The 17,661-nt window shown below is 40.5% G+C and overlaps 1 long non-coding RNA gene and 2 pseudogenes across 3 annotated transcripts in view; 2 read left to right on the top strand and 1 right to left on the bottom strand.

Moving 5' to 3' along the window:
* LOC306643031 overlaps nt 1–17,661 on the bottom strand; it is a 934,727-nt gene that overhangs the window by 35,896 nt on the left and 881,170 nt on the right. The window lies entirely within an intron of this gene.
* Nucleotides 1–17,661, top strand: part of LOC306642572 (inhibitor of growth protein 1-like) — a 118,017-nt pseudogene that overhangs the window by 15,592 nt on the left and 84,764 nt on the right. The window lies entirely within an intron of this gene.
* On the top strand, nt 9,909–10,844 carry LOC306643003 (HUWE1-associated protein modifying stress responses 1-like; annotated as a pseudogene). The gene has a single exon. The product of its transcript is annotated as an HUWE1-associated protein modifying stress responses 1-like (transcript).

Genomic DNA, 17,661 nt, shown 5'->3' on the forward strand with positions numbered 1-17,661 from the left:
AGGGCTAATCAAACAATAAAAGTCTGCTTAACTAAACAAAAAGGGGGAATAGGGGCATTAGTCCCTCCCAAGAATAGACTTAACCTTGCTTTATTCACTCTCAATTTTTTTAAATTTGGATGCTATGGGCTGTACTGCGGTTGATAGACATTTTAGTGGAAAGTCTGGTGGCCATCCACAAGCAATATGGAAAGACATCTTGACTGGGTCCTGGAAAGGACAAGACCCAGTATTAATTTGGGGGTGAGGGTCTGTTTGTGTTTTTCCTCAGGACCAAAAACAACCTATCCTGGTCCTGGAGCGCTTGGTAAGAACTATCCATTAAAAAGAAAATGGCACCGAAACACAAAATGATGTTGATGGTGGTAAGCCTGTTGTTTGCTCTTCCTGAAACTTTTGGGGATATATTCTGAGGACTGCTATCCGTATGGCCTATTCCCTTGCCTATTACTCATGACACACAAATTTTCCCTCAATTATTTTCTAGTACAGAACTTCTAGGTATCCCTTACCTACCAACTGATTCCACTGTAAAGCCATTTATTACAAGTCTAAACTTCAAGTTAAGGGTAGTCTTTGCTTCCTCTGGTTAGCCACCTCAGAAACCGCCAATGGTGCCTTGCCCTGTGGACAGCTTGCTTCCAGTTGGAATCTTTTTTATGGGTATTGTCATGGAAGGGACTGTTATGACTTTGCTTTAAATATATCCAAGGCCATTGATAGTGTAAATTATACACAACAGCCTAGGTGGGGTCCCACTTGTAAACCAATTTCTTATAGCAATGTTGGACCTATTAAAATGGGATAGGTGTCAAGGGGATGTTACAGCTTATAAGGTGACTCCTTACTTTTCCTTTGGGCCATTTGCCATAGATTGGGAAACTGTTAATGAAATATTGGAAAATGCAAATGCATCATATAGATATGCCGCTATGGATACTGATTTTTCTACCAGTGACTACTCTCCTCTTTCCATGTGGTCTCTTTGTGGTGCGTCTGCTTGTACGGACATTAGTCCACTTAGTATGATACATGGAGGCAGTCTCTCTCTCATTCAACAAAGGTGCAGTCATAAGCAAGCCTATATAGATGGAAGTAGTACACCTGTTTATAATTATACAGAGTGTGGCCAATTTTACTTCCTTTAATCAATCTTTCCCCCCTACTCTTGTATGTGTCATGTCTCCGATTGTGTTCATTCTAACAGTTCTAAATTTAATATTAACATTACTAATAACAATGATAATGATACTGAGGTCCTTAACTACACTAACCAAGAGTGTTATGTATCTATTTGTTAGAATGCTTCTTTATTTCCTCTGGCTGTGATTGCCAGGATTCCTAAATTTATTCCAGTCCCAGTGACCTTAAATCATAGTGAGTGGAATTTCCTAACCATGACTGCCAAAAGAGATTTTGGTCTCTCAGCAATTACAGCCATCACTGTTGCTGCAGCGGCTGCTGCGGCTGCTGCAGCTGCTGCTGGACTTGCCCTAGGAACTGATATTTCTACTGCTCACATGCTCAACAACCTGTCACGAGCCACTGTGGAAGCATTGACAGTCCAGGAAAACATCAATCAATACACATCTTGCCATGGGAATCCTGATTCTAAACCAAAGAGTGGACTTACTACAAGAACAAGTGGACATGTTAAGTGTTACCACACAGACGGGCTGTCTAGTACATGCCCAAGCATTATGTGCTACACCTATACCCTATTCTAATATTACTGCTGCTGCAAATCTGTCTGAGCAGCTTGGAAGCATGCTTAATGGGACATGGACTAAAGAGTTTACTAATTTGACTACCCTATTAAGAAATTCTATATTTGTGATAAATAGTATCAGGTCAAGGTCCCAGGTATGCCAGAAGCTATTAGTTTCTTACAGTTAGCATTACAATTTGGTAAACAATGGAGGGGAAGTTTCACTATGATGGAATTGTTGTTCTTGCTTTTATTATTGCTACTCAGATATCTGTTGTCTTTAAGGAGTCATCAAAGACAGCAAGCCTTAATGGTATGGCAAGCCCTTATGGCCATGGATCAGGGCTCTGATCCACAGATTTGGCTTTCCCAATTACAGGGCTGGTAGTCAAAGACCGGTAAACACAGCATGGACTTTATACCAACCTAAGACAGGGATCAAAGCATGCCAACAACTCTTTGACTCCCAATGACTGGTAAGAATAATGTCTGACTCTGGTACCTAAGACAGGCACAGTCACTGTCCTTTACTTTTAATAAAATAAAGGGGGAGATTTTGAGGGCACTGAGTTGGACAAGATGGCACCTGGCAGTGAGCCAAAGGGCACTGGCTGCCAAAATAAGGAAGTACCTAAAAAGATTGTGTTGTTGTTACTAGTTCCTTGGATACTTATGATGTGTAATTCCAGGTTCAAGGATTGGCTATCTAAAATCATCTCTTGATTTATATAGGTTATGCCAGCATTCCCATGCATGCTCTCCTGCGTGAGAGAAAGCTTTGTTTTGACTGACTGATAAGCAAGGAGTGGAGGGTAGAAAAGGAGGCAGGAGGAGGAAGGAGGGGGAGAAAGAGCAGAAGACAGAGAAACAGGGAGGGCGCAATAAATGTCATCAAACTGAAGCTTAGTGGGGTCTCCTTTCTCTGTGCCCATTCCACTGTGCCCATTCCAACACTAGTTGATCCCCACCAGCTCCCCCTGAGGAAATCCACAGTGGGAAGCTCTCTCCACTGTCTAGGAAGTAGGAATTAGTAGAAAATAGGGGAAGAAAACAGTGGAAACACTCTGCAGGTATGTAAGAAAAATAAAACTCTAAATGTGCCATTGAAAAATAGCTGGTATTTAGGGCAACAGCAACAACCCCTGGAATTGCAGCTGATCAAGTCAGAAAAACAAAAGTGAATAAATAGTTTGTGTTCACAAAGTTGAAGTATTATGTAATAAAAAGAAAAGGTGAAATGTATTGATAGGAAAACAGGATTGAAAGCCAAAATGAAGAACTAAACATTTTTCTTACAAAATAATCTAGTCATTAAAATATAAATAATAAGAAAAATGTAATTTAAAATGCTATTTCTGTGTCTATTAAATATATGTGAACACAAATTTATTGTAGTCAGACTTCTAGGCAAAAACATATATGAAGTGAAAAATACAAATGATTTTTACATGTTGAAGTACTAAGGACAAACAAAAATCCAAAAGATCTGAGGAAGTGTTTTTACAGAAATATAAATAATAATTTCTTCAGAATTGCAGTCTGGAAACATAACTCTCAGAACAAAGTGCAGGAATATCTAAATAAGGATGAAAAGTGATTTTGTTCATGAAGGTGAAGTAAGGAAATGACCAAGTCAGAAAAGCATGCAGTCCAGAAGCCACAGTGCAAAGTTTTTGAACTATACTTAAAATAGTGAATGTACCCCAGTCCATTAATCCCAGTTGATTTATAGTTGAAAGAGAACAGAATACTTAACAAGAGCTGTGATGTGTGGTGTTAAAGGCTTCAGGGAGAGAGAGCCTCAGGTTTGGTGAGAATAGGGCTGATCTGAGGAAGGAGCCCAGAGGGGCTGATGCTCTGCTCCTCCACCTACCTACCCCACATCTCAAGTTCCTTCTTTTAAAACACAACAGTGACCAGTGACCATAACTGTCAGACAAACACACACACACACATGGCCCCCCAAAATAATAAGCTTTTCCAAGAGTAGAAATCATCAAATTTAGTATCTAATTAAACTCAATAAAAATTTGCTTATAAATGCATTCATCACAAAGGATTAAGTCCTCAAATATAATTCATGAAATACAACTCAATTCAATTTTAATTTTCTTACAAAAATGTAAAGTAATGTTGGGTTAAGGGAGAATAAAAAGAAGAATATTTTCCCATTTTAATAATTTAAAAAATGGTGCAAGTTAACCGACATTTTTCTTGACTAGAAATATAAAATAGATTTACATAGGTTAAAAAAATTTAAATGCACATATGTAATTACTTTCAGGGTTAGATTTAAAGGAATATGTGAAACAATGAACATACAAGCTATATAATTTCTGAGATAACAACATGGTATCTATTTTGCACTCTTGAGAATAAACCCAGGTGATGGTGCTGGCACATCAGTGTCCTATCACTGGGAGGGCACCTGTGACCTGAGGGCCCTCCTCCCCTCTCTGGAATCAGGGTCCTCTTGCATAGGACTGAGCCTTGTCCTCAATTCAGCTCCAGACATCAGATTCCCAAAGCCAGCTGTGCAGGCAGCCTGTGCTCCTGGAACTGACAATGCCTTCAGAGGGCAGATGCAGAGGGAAGATACAGCAAATTTCCTTGGGTGCACAGGGCCCTCAGAGCAGGATGCTTGGGATGCAGCATGGTCTTTCCCTGGATGGACACTCTCTCTCTGCATCATCACATGTGGCTGCAGCATCTCATACCCTCCTGCCTTCAGGTGATGTGCACCCTCCCTCAGTGGTGGAGAATTCAGCTTCTGCAGCCTATCCACGCTTCTCTGAAGGCAGCAACAGCACGTGAGAAAGATTATTTGTTCTTCCTATTTTTATGCCCCACTCATTTTCCCCCTTCTTGGTCAGGACTCACAGTTGCTCTCTCCTAGTAAAATGCATTCAGCCCTTTTATGTGAGATGCATAGCTCTGATACAGTGAGGGACAGAAAGAGGAGCATGGAGTATTTGCATTTTCAAAGTCTTCCTACTTTATGTGAGGAGTTAGGACTGTCAACAAGAAGTTGATTAATAAAAGTAGTGTATATAAGTGCCCTGGTCATTATACATTAGACATTTTGGTTCAGATATCTAGAGGCCCTGGATCCTAAATGCAGGCAAACTGCATAAAGACAAGGCATTCTTTCTCAAATTCTCTCTTACTCTTCTCTAAAGTTCTCATTTTTCATTCATCTGCTTCCTGTATATTTTCCCTAGTCCATGTCTTGAGCCAGTTCTTCCTGACCTGACCCATCTTCTCCCTCTGCTCCTCAGCTGGTTTACTATTCTCCATAACATTTGGAGTGAACTGACATCTACCAGGAAGAAATGCCATGGACTGTAGTATGTGAAGGGTTGACAGATTAAAAGAATAAATCAGTGAGTCCCTCTGAGTTACCATAGATTTATTTTCATACAACCTGTTGTCCTCTACCTGTTATCATTTAGTTTATTAACTAGGACATCCTTTCTTATAACAGGTTCATGGTACATCTGCTTTGGAAAGCAGTCTTGCAATTCCTTAAATAGTGAAACATAGATTTACCCTACTCTTCATCAATCCCACCCATATGTTTATTCTCCCTGAAGTGAAAACATTAGTTCATTTGAAAATTTGCACTCTGGATGCTGGGAGTGTATTCCATAGATTACAGTTCTTTAGTTAGAGCATTTGCCAAGAATGTGGGAGGCCCTAGGTTCAAATCCCCATATCACAGGAAAACAAAAAACAAGGACATTGGTGTTTATAACAAGGTTACTCAAAGACTCATAATTATCAATACCCCAAATATCCATCAAGTGCTGAGTGGAAAAACAAAAGATGTCTATCACATACAGTAGAATATTATTTGATCATGAATACAAATGGAGAACTCAGGGGTGCTACATAATATACACATAGTGAAGGAGTCCAGTTACTGAAGACTACACAGAGTATGAATTTGTTTTTATGAAACTCCATGATAATAAAATTATACAAATGGGAAGTAGATTTGTGTTTGCATAGGTCTGGTGGGTAGATGAGGATGTGGAGAGTGACTCTGGTACAGGACTTCTTTTGGCATGAGGATACTGTTCTGCTGCTGATTCTTCTGAGGATTACACAACTCTATGAAGATGTTAAAAGCCACTGAACTGTCCAACTGAAACTATGAATTGAGCAGTTTGTGAATTATATAACCATGAAAAGTTAACTACAACTCTCAGATTTCAAGAGCAAAGAGGCTTTGGGCAAAGACTAACAAAACTATACCCAAAGTAGGTATTTGTGTCCTACGTCAGGGACCTGTTGCTCTCAGATGTCCTTTGTATGTTTCCAGTTGAACCACCTTTACAAGTATTAAAGAACAACCCTGTCCTGAATTGGAATTTCCAATTTCCCTGTGATGTTCCTCAATATTTGAGAGACCTTGACAAACAAACATCTTCTATCTGAGCTTTATCCACCTCATCTCTCCTAAATGGTGTAGCAAGAATGAGTGCATGGATGTTTCTGCCCCAACTTATACTGAGTAAAATTTCCAGTGGTTTCAATGTATCCTAAGGACACAAACACTTCAACAATATGTTCTAATTCTATCAACAATACTTGATTTGGTTCATAAATTTAGGAATGGGAAAATTTGCCAGAGGTTCCAGAACAAAAGTTATGGATAAATCATGTGTCCCTGAGGTAATTAAGCATCTATGGAATTGTAAACCCAGGGCCCTCTTCTACTTGGTGAGATGGACTCACATAGCAGTAAATGTATATTGTTATTAAATATCAATTCAATGAGACTGCAACTGAAGTTCATTTGCATTTAAGTAATTCAAATATTATCATGCTTTGTACATGATTGTTTTGCTTTGCTTTATCAGTACTGAGATTTTACCCCAGGGGTCCTCTACCATGGAACTACATCTCCTGCTCTCTTTTTATTTTTGTTTTAAGACAGGATCTCATTAAGGTGCCCAAACTGACCTCAAACTTGTCATTTTCCTGCTTCAGCCACCTAAGAACCTGGGGGAAAAAGAGCATGTACCACTATGCCTGGCTATAGATGACTTTTAAATTAACTGGTTGAGTAAATTTCACATCACAAAACAATTTTGTTCTCTTTTGCTGTTTTGCCTTATTGAACTGGATGTCAGGTATAACTTTACAGGTGTTCACTCATGTGGGTCTGATCCAATGTGCTTGAAGGAGTTCTCGAACGTGGTTGTGCAATTACATCCAGGAAAAGTCCAGGAATCTGTTGAAATCTTGTCAGTAACTTCCTTTTCAGAAACAAGGCTTTCCAGACAGAAGCAGAGCTACTCCAACTGAGCAGGCACCACAGCAGCTGCCAATGGAGGAAGCAGCTGGTATGCTTAAAATAACACCAGTGGTCTCAGGAGGTTTTTGTCACATGTTTAATTACTGGGGGACACCAGTTACCATACTGGTAACAATGGTATACTACGGTGTCTTCAGGCTCCTGGTGGCTGATGAAGAAAGTGAAGGCTGTCCCTGACCCACTGCCACTGAAATAGACTGGGACTCCATTGGCCCTGATGGGTGCACCATAGATGAAGAGTCTGGGAGCCTGTCCAGGCTTCTGATGGTACCAGGCCAAGTAGTTGCTAACACTCAGACAGGCCTGCAGGTTAGGGTAACTCTTTCCCCTGAAGAGAAGGACAGGGAGCTGGAGTCTGTGTCAGCAAAGCTTGTCCAGTGGTATTGAGATTGAAAATAAAACAGAAGAGTCACCATTGTAAACTGGATCATACCCCTGGACTTCTCAGTAGAGCCAGGGATTTTCACCTGCAATGAGTTTTAATCACAGGACCCAACAACACTGAAAGACTTTTCAGAGTACAAAACCATCTCATGATCCCTCACTGGGAGCCAGAGTGACAGGTGACAGAGGAACTGAATGGGGGCTGCCTTGGCTCCCTCTGGGTCCCACTTCAGGTAGAGCTTCCCAAAGCCCTGATCAGGCACTGATATGATTCTGGAGAGCAGAGTCCACTTGGAGGGGCCAGCAGGGCTACCAGCTGCAGAGACTCTGCCTCCTCCTGTCTGCACCTGAGCACCCATGACCAGGTGGTCATGTCAGAAAAGGTCCATGTATCAGCCTTAGTGTTGATTTTTCCACCTATGGTCACAGTTAAATCCTCCTGCCCTCTTGCCTCACCAAACACCTAAACTCAGTCAGAATATGTTTATTGGAGACATGTTTGGGATGAAATGGAAGTTTTTGGTCCATTTCTTTCTCCATCCTTAAGTGCATCTGGTTATCTTCCCTGGTCATGATTGTATTTGGTAAAAATCATCCTTTGATCACAAAGTTTTTTCCCACACATTCTTTTCCCTTGCTTAGCAACATGTCCCAAGGTCCCTGAAGCAACCTTATTCTTTCTAAAACTCTTAAGACCAATTTCCAAATAGGCTTATCAGTGTTGCTCCCTGGACAACAGGACCTGGGCTATTACACTTAATTGTACTGACACCATGTCCATGAATACAGACAGCAACATTCTCCACACACACAAGAACCTATTCCTTGGATTATTCTCTATAAGACTCAGTGAGGTACACAACATATTCACCAACACACACTCATGTCCTCTCATCTTAGTAGTCATGGAAAGCTCTTGTTTACACTCCTGATCAGGGGTCAACAAACATCATGTTAAGTGAGAAAATATATAACATTTTATCATTTAGACAGATAAGAGAAAGTGTCCATTTTTATTACTTTTATTATGCTGGATGTCCTAACAAATGTTACAAGGCACAACAAAGATATAAAAGGCACAAGTTTTGAAAGAAATAAGTAAAATACCTTTATAGGCTGATAACCAAATTTTGTACATGAATTCATAAAGGCCTTACTGAAAAATACCTACCTGTAATAATTTAACATAGTACCTGGAATCATTGTCATTATATACAGTAACTTTTGTGGACTAAATATTTATATAAAGAAGGACTTTTCCATGTTCATAGAGTAGAAACTTGATATTATTAAGATTCCATTTTTTTTCCAAAATTTAGACACACACACAAACACACACACACACACACACTAATTTAGAGACGTACAACAATACACATGCACACACACATATTACAAAAATCAAAGAAAAATTTCAAATGATTCATTGAAATTGATGAATAGATGATAGAATTTATAAGGAAATTCAAAGAACTCAGCATGATCACAAAAAGTTTAAAGGGGAAAGGATAATAATGATATCCTATTTGAAATCTATTATAGGGAATATAGCTCAGAAGTAGAACATTTAAGAACATGTGCATAGAGTGCACAGTGCCTGGGTTTGTTGCCCAGATCAGAAGAAAAAAATAAAAAAAATTGTAGATATTCTATAAGAGTGCACTATAGGCACAACTACAGTGGATATACCAAAAAAAATCTGAGAGTCCATATGGACCTATATATATCTAGTCATCTGATTTCTAACAAAGGTAGAATAATAATGATAATTTGAAAAGAGAAATTGGGTATAAAAATGAAATCAAATGGACTGTAGAAAGAAGTCTTCACACAATTTCATATCAACAAACACATGAATTAATGGAGGATCACAGGCAAGAGCTAAATTAATGCAGCTTCTAGAGGCAGCTCAGGAAGATAACCTAAAGTATAAAGGATACAAAATTGTCAAAAGAAAATGAAAGTGCACAATCATCACAGGAGAATATTGATATATCAGACTTAGTTTAAAGTCAATTAAAGAAATTATTGAAAACAAAAATAACTGTATATCCCATGTTCAATAATTGAAACATGCCCATACTTCACAAAGTGAGAGAGAGATTTACTGTAATCCCTATCAAAAGCCCAACGGAGAGTCTTCTGGGTGGGCTCGGCGGCGCAGGCCGGGTTACGCGGAGGGCTCCTCGGGCAGCAGCGGCGGCCTTAGGTAGGCCAGGGCGCCATGGGGGGGCGGTAGGCGGGCGCGGCTGGCGAGGCGAGGGCCGTCAGCGGGCCCGGGGGCGGGAAGGCCGGGGGCGGGGGTCGTCCGGGCTGCGCGGGGCCGCGGGGCGGGGTCGCCGGCCGTCGGGGTGCAGGAGGCCTGGGCCGCCGCGAGGAGCCGCCGCCGGCCGCCGGGCCCCGCCGCCGGGCCGCTCGACGACGACGCTCCCGCGGGGGCCCCGCCTGATGAGGACGCGGCGGCGGCGACGAGGCCGCGGGAGGCCGCGGAGGATGGAGGAGCGGAAGGAGGAGGGCAAGGCGGAGATCCAGGAGCACGGGCCAGAGCACTGGTTCTCCAAGTGGGAGCGGCAGTGCCTGGCCGAGGCCGAGCAGGACCAACAGCTGTCCCCTGAGCTGCAGGAGGCGGCGGCCGCCGCGCAGCCCGAGCACAAGCAGCAGAAGCTGTGGCACCTCTTCCAGAACTCGGCCACCGCCGTGGCCCAGCTCTACAAAGACCGAGTGTGTCAGCAGCCAGGACTTTCTCTCTGGGTCCCCTTCCAAAACGCAGCCACCGCGGTCACCAACCTCTACAAAGAAAGTGTGGATACCCATCAGCGAAGTTTTGATATTGGAATTCAGATTGGCTATCAGCGACGCAATAAGGATGTGCTGGCTTGGGTTAAAAAACGCAGAAGAACTATTGGTAGAGAAGATTTGATCAGCTTCCTGTGTGGAAAGGTTCCTCCACCAGGAAACTCTAGAGCTCCCTCAAGACTGACTGTAGTGTCCCCTAACCGAGCTACTTCAACGGAAACTAGCTCATCTGTAGAGACTGATTTGCAACCCTTCCGGGAAGCCATAGCTCTGCATGGTCTTAGTGGTGCAATGGTTAGTACTCGAGCGTGCTCTCGAGTACCCCAGGCTCTCCTACACATGTAAGCAGTGGATCGAATGCTAGTTGAAGGAGAAATGGACTCCATGATGTCGATTTGAACACTTTCATATCAGAAGAAATGGCACTCCACTTGGACAATGGTGGAACTAGAAAGCGTACCTCAGCCCAGTGTGGCGATGTCATTACAGACTCACCAACCCATAAACGCAACAGAATGATCTAAACTGCAAACATTCTCACACCCACCATGCTGCTTGAAAGCCACTCGATCCTCAACATATACTATTATTGCAAAAGCAACATGAGGCCATCTTCCCTTGTTCACTGTTTAAGACAAGTGAATTTGATAGTGGTTGCCATAAAAGGAAGTTCTAGGTATTTACAGTAGATGTCTCTTGTAATATGGCTTTCTCAAAAGCTATAATCCTAGCAGAGGACATCAGATATCGTGTAGTCATTAGCAAGATCATCATAGGCAAACATACCCGTTCCAAGGCTAAAAGTGACCTTAACTGTATTTATTCTCAAAGGGAAAGGAAATATCAGATGTTTATTTGGTTATAGAATGTTTTGTTTTGTTTTTGTTTTTTTTTCTCCCCAGTCCATTTCCTGCTGTGTTGAGTATTTTGCTTCAACAGTATTGCCAGGTTCCCCAAATTATCTAAAAACAGGATTTGACTTTCTTGTCAGATCTGCAGGCTTCCATTTTTACAGCTGCACTGTACCATGCACCTGGTCTCTATATAGTAACGGTGTGCAACTTCTAATTATTGGACTGCCCTGTTTTTAGTTTTCAACACAGTTTCTAATTCTGGTGATTGTGTGATGTAAAGAGGTGCTATGATTGTCATGCAATTAATACTTAATATTGAATCAATACACAGAACTTTATTGGATTCACTTTGTGTGTGTTAGTGCTCTAAAAATAGCAATATTATTGAACTGCCCCAGATTAACCCTGTAGGCTTCAAATACTCAGTTTTAAGACAAGTACTACTTCTATGCAGGGTACTCCTTACAGTAAATGTGAACTTGTAGACTGCATTCAAGGTGACCTGAAATAGAGAGGTCATGAACTTTGTGAGTGGGCTTCCTTTTGGTTCAGTATTAGTGAGGGGAGATGGATGGTGGGGTAGGTATTTATTCAAGCCTTTCATTTCCTGCTTTTCATTTTTCATGGATGCCCCACTTTGTGCAGTTTCCATTGTAGTGGGTGGAAGGTGACAAAGCTGTTTTATCTACTAATAATGTGATCACAACCTAAGTAGCAGAACCCAACTCCTCCTGTCCCTTCATTCCCCCTCCTAAGAAGTGCAGTTTGGAATCTCATTCTGGAAAAGGTGGAATCGCATGGAGGTTCTCTAGATGTTAGGTAGACCTAAATAAAAGTTCTCAATAGAGTCCTCTTGGAGTAAATATAAGACCTCTTGTAGCTACAACATTTTAGAGCATGTTTCATCTTCATTTTTAATATCTTGAACTAAATGATAGTCTTTTTTAGATGAAGAACTGATGTCAGCCTGCCAGGTACTGTAATTTATTCTATCCTATTATTATATATCAAGTAGGACAGTGAAAAATGTTTCCTTGCAAACTTGTAGTCCAGTATCAGTTACTTCCTATTTTTATGCTTAAATGACCATTGCAAATCAGTGTAAGGGTTTTTCCAGTAATTACTCACAGCACTTTGTTAAAGTTTGCAATTTCTTCAGCCATTTAATAATATCTTTCTGTGAAGAAACTTTGCTAAGCTAACCATATTGACTGGGTGGGATGTGAATGGAATGTTAGAAATGTTGTGTGAATTAAAGTTCTGTATTTGTTATAAATATAACCCTCATTTAAAACAGTGAAATTCATACTCGAAAGTAGGAATGAAAGATTTCTAAATTTTTGCAACAATGGATCATTTTTTTGTTAGAGTATAATAGCAGGAAGAATTATAGCAATCTGTCATTTTACCTGAAACGGACATGCCTATGTATTATGAATACTTTAAAGCTTCCCTTTGGAATATACCAAGAAATGCATTTGGAATTATCTTTGCTTTTCTGTTATTGTAAATTTAGGTTCCAGAATTGGGGTTTGGTGGTGTGATGCATTGCTCACAAGAGGCCAGAACTCCTATTCCTACAGGATTTTGCAATGGAGGAACACATATTTAATCTCCCCTTCATGCCTTGGTTCTTGTTCCTCATTTCTAAGTTGAATAACAATATTTTTGGTTGTTTTGTTTTAAGTTGGTGCTCTGAAGCTTAATCTTAGTACCCTTTACTCTCAATTGTCAAATTTTGATAAAACATGTGCCATTTTCTTTGGTAAGAGAAAGCAGGTCTGCCAGAACACAATTTATATGCCTTATCAGCTCCATTAAACTTTTTAAAAACTTTAGCATCTATTACTTTTTTCCATTGCATTTAATCTGAAGTGCTCCTTGTCACCTGTGGTAAACTTCCCTCCACTACTGTGTCCCATTGCGCTCTTCATGTGTCCCGAGCACAGAACGACCCTGAAGACCCTAGTATGAAGGGAAATGATTGCTAATCTTAGGAGAATTTTAATTTTCACAGTTTAATTTAAACTCTTTGGAAACTTTTCTTTGTGACAGTTTAGATGCAAAACAAATCATGGAAGATTGCATCCTTGTGTGGTATAGAAAAATAATGTTGACTTTTTCAAGTCTCTTGAGAACAACACAGACTGAAATTTAGAACTTAGAAGTTTGGTTTGGGCCAGCAGAACCTTCTTCATCTTCAGCTGGAGTCTGATTCCTTAGATGTCACAGCTCATTAGTTCTGCTCCTGTTGCCCTAACTTGGCACAAGTGGGTTTTCATCCTACACTGCAACATTCTGAGCATGGCTGAAATATTAAAACTTTATTCTATTGTGTAGTATTTTATAGAACAAAATTAATGGAAAACATTTGGCTAAATTTAAAGAACTGCAGTCAGATTTTTCAATGTGGTTTACCCAACTGGAGTACATACCTTAAGGTGAATAAATCATTTTAAAAACCAAAAAAAAAAAAAAAAAAAAAAGCCCAATGGGTTTTTTTTTTTTTTTTTTTTTGCAGGTCTGGAGATCGAACCCAGGGCCCTGTGATTGCAAGGCAACCACCCTACCAACTGAGCTGTCTCCCCAGTCCCCAATGGATTTTTAATGCAAAATTTGTGTTGAATCACAAAAGGTCCTGAAGAGCCAAAGGAATCTCAAGAAAGAACAACCTGGACGCAATGTCTTTCCAGAACAAACTTCCTGATTTCAAACTGTACTGCAAAATTACAATAATGGAAACCTTATGGTATTGGCAAAACAGCCCAATATGAGACCAGTGGCACTAAATTGAGAACCCAGAAATAAACCCACACATAAATGGTCACCCTGTCTTTGGCAAAACCAGAGAGACCACACAACAGTGAAGGAAATTCTCATCAATAAATAGTGTTGGAAAAATGTATACTCATATGCAAGAATGAAACTGGACCCTTCTCCTACACTATATACAAAATTTGATTCAATTTGACTAAAGAAAAAAATGACTAAATATTTAAATATAAGATTGGAATCTGTATGACCTAAAAGAAAACATGGGGGCAGGGAATTCCTTGACATTGGTTTTAGCAATGTCTTTCCAGAAGTTACACCAAAAGCAGAGGTAACAAAAATAATTATAGACAAGAGGAACAGAAAAATTCTTTATAGCAAAGGAAATAACAAAGGAGAAGGAAACTTACAGGATGAAAGAAAATATTTGCAAAAAATAAATCCAATGAAATGTTAATATTCAAGATACATGAGTAGTTAACAGAAAAAATAAAAATCAAAAACCAAAAAAAATCTAAAAATGAACTAAGGACTAGAACAGACATTTTTATCCAAAGAAAATGTACAAGTGGTCAACAAATATATGAATAGGTGCTCAATGTCATTGTTATGAACTGCCGACAGTAAAGACTAGGTTCATGAGTATTCACAGAAGGAAGACTCTATTGGAAAGTGCACTAGGGGTCATTTGTGTTACATTCTAGCAAAAAAGGTGTTCACATTTTCTCCAAGTTTGATACTTTCTGTGAGAGTGAATTTCAAGCTGATGGACTAATTAGGATGAAAAAGGAAATGTTATCCCCATGTGCTTTCAATCTATTTATGTAAGTAGTAATTCTACTGTACTGTTTGGAGAATAACATCAAGAAAAATGTCTGTACATATTCAATACAGACAAATTTTTTTTTCTAAAATATGTTCAGTCTATGATTGCTTGAATCCAAAATGCAGATCCATGAATAAAATTATTTGAATTTGTATGCCAATAAAATATCTTAAAATTTAAAATAGAAATCAAATTGATGAACCACAGACTGTGCAAAGATATTCCAGTGCATAATCCTGGCTGTGATAGTCAATTGTTGGTGTCAGTTGACTGGATTGAAGGATGCTTAGAGCATCAGTAAAGCACACTTCTGGGTCAGTGCATGGTGGCAATTAAAGAAATGATTGGCAGGTGGTTCAGGAAAATGAGTCAAGAAGATCCTGCCTGAATGTGAGCAAAACATAGAAGAAACTCTCATCTCTTCTCTCTTCTTCTCCCCCATGACCAGGTACTCATCTCCAATCAACCATTGTTCCCTGTGGGCATCAAACTCCAGTTTCCTCTGCTTTTAAGTGGGATCTTGCCCCAGAGCACTGCCAGGGGCTTTCAGAGGAAGGAATAGAAAGAGGAGAGCCTACTGAGCACCCTCTCTTGGTCTGAGATTTCCAGATTCTTCAATGGAGCAACTACCAGTTTCCATGGTTCTGCTGCCTGAAAGCAGCTATTGTGGAACATCTCTGTGCTCTTGTGATCCTATGTAATATTCATATATATTTATGTATCAGCATGCATGTGTAAATATATGTCTGCATGTGTGTGAGTGTGTGTGTGTGTGTGTGTATGCATAGTTTGTTTCTCTGGAGAATCCTGACTTGTACAATGGTAAACACACTGTTCTTAACATATATTAAGATATATCAAAATGTAGAAAAGCAAAAATGTGTGTATGTTTTGATTTGATCACTAACTTTTCTGAGAAAAGTATCCAAATTGCTTGTGAAAACAAAGCTAAGAATTTACTCAATATTATTTCTTATTAACAAAATGTGCATTTTAACCACAATACCATTTCAAGATCTACCAGTATGGATACAATTTTGCAAAGTCTAACATGATCAAATTTTATTACAAAGATTTTATACCAACTGGCACTTTTGAGCATGGTGTAGGTTGGTAGATTGTAAATATGCTCAAAACATGTTTTAGCAAACATATCACTCTTTTATGTTAGGGTTCTCTAAAGCTAAACTATGCCAACCAACTCTCTAACTCACCACTTCCATTCCTAGGAATATACTCAAGAAAACTGAATGCACCCATATACAAAGGATGTTGCAAGAATGAGTCCAAATATTAACATCAGCCTCAAACCTAAGCAAACTCATTAACATGAAGAGTGACTGGCATGTTCAAATAATAAGGAACTATCCTCAGTAAAAGGGAACAAATTGCTACCATGTGCACAATAAAGGTTAATTTCAAATATCATGTTAATCAAAAAGATCAAGATATCAAAGGTAACCTCCTAGAGTTCTAATGACATGAAGTTTCAGAAATCTGATCCATGATGACATGAAGTGGAGCTGAGGGGGCCTGTGTTGTGGTGAAGTTGGCAGGGGTGAGTGGGAGAAGCAAGAGAGCCTGTTAGATGCTGGGACTTCTGTATGCCCACTGGAGAGTGGCTAAGGGGCCACAGGTAGCTTATGTTCATTCAGCTCATCACTTTATAATCCCTTTATTGACAACATGTGTACTCCACTGCCTTTAATTGTATCCAGTTTTAAATGAATGAATAATGCATGAGTGGGAGTTAGAAACTCAGAGCCTCAGAGTCTGTTTCCATCTCCATCTCTACAAGCACAGAAAGCAAGCTAAGTTCTGAGAACCTCAACTACTCACTTGTAGGGGATTATTGGGGGTCATCTACTCTAGGCAGGGGAGCCCTTAGAGTGATATTTGACACCAAGCAAGTCTCCCAAGTTCTGTCAACGGCAACAGGCTGTGGAGAATTGTGCTGCTTATCAGTGCTACTTGTAGTGGTACCAGCGGGAAGGCATAGTTTAAGAAGTCTGAAGTCCTTTTAGGTCTTTACCTTGAGCCCTGCAAGCCCTTCCCACACAGACACTGAGCATCTGAGTACACCACAGAGTAAAAGTCAACAATTAACACCATATGATCTCCCTGCACCATCCCTGGGTGGAGGGTTTGTGTGTAGGCCTGTCACTCTGTGGGAGGGATTGCATAGTCCTGCTGGCAGTAATAATTGTCAGCATCCTCAGTCTCCACCCTGCTGATTTTGAGAATGAATTTTGTCCCAGGATGTAGCCCAGCAAAATATTTTGGTTATCAGCATCATAGATGAGAATCTTGGGAGCCTGGCCTGGTCTCTGCTTGTACCAGGTTAGTCACTGGTGCTCTGACTAGCAGTGCAGGTGATGAAGGTGCTCTTTCCTTAAGACACAGTTAGGAAGGTTGGAGTCTGCATCATCTCCAAGCTATCACTGCCACCTGGGAAGGAAGAAATAGCATATCTGTTGTCAACTGGGTCCCACTCCATTTCCCCAAGGAGACTTGGCTGTCCTGGTCCCTTACCTGAAAGCCCTTGTGTCTCTGGGGGGTGACTGGGCCAGAGATGCACATAGCCCTGAGAGTCCCTCACATTAGGAAGAGAGAGCTCCGTCACCTCAGGATATTTCCTGTGCTCCCTCCTCACCTGGGTACCAGAGCAGCAGAAGGCAGAAGAAGGAAACCATGTTACCCATGCTCAGTCTGGCCCTGCCTGAGGCTCCTGTTGCCCAGATTCACCAAGAAGCCTGTTATTAGGAACTCTGAGAAGCAGAAATGGGCTCTGGGGAATCATGCAAAGCAGCAAGAGCTGGATAGACCTTGCCTGGTAGCTGCAGAGTTGGCTCCCCTGGGGGCTTGGTGCCTGCTGGCATTCACACCAAAAATCCCAGAGGAGATTCTTCTTGGCCTTGTGAGATGAAAACATCTCCACTTTTTCTGGTTCTCTTCTCTACTGAGGGTTTAAGTGTTTAAAATTAGAATAGGGCATCCA

The sequence above is a fragment of the Sciurus vulgaris genome (genome assembly GCF_902686455.1).
Source record: "Sciurus vulgaris genome assembly, chromosome: 13".
Taxonomy (NCBI): domain Eukaryota; kingdom Metazoa; phylum Chordata; class Mammalia; order Rodentia; family Sciuridae; genus Sciurus; species Sciurus vulgaris.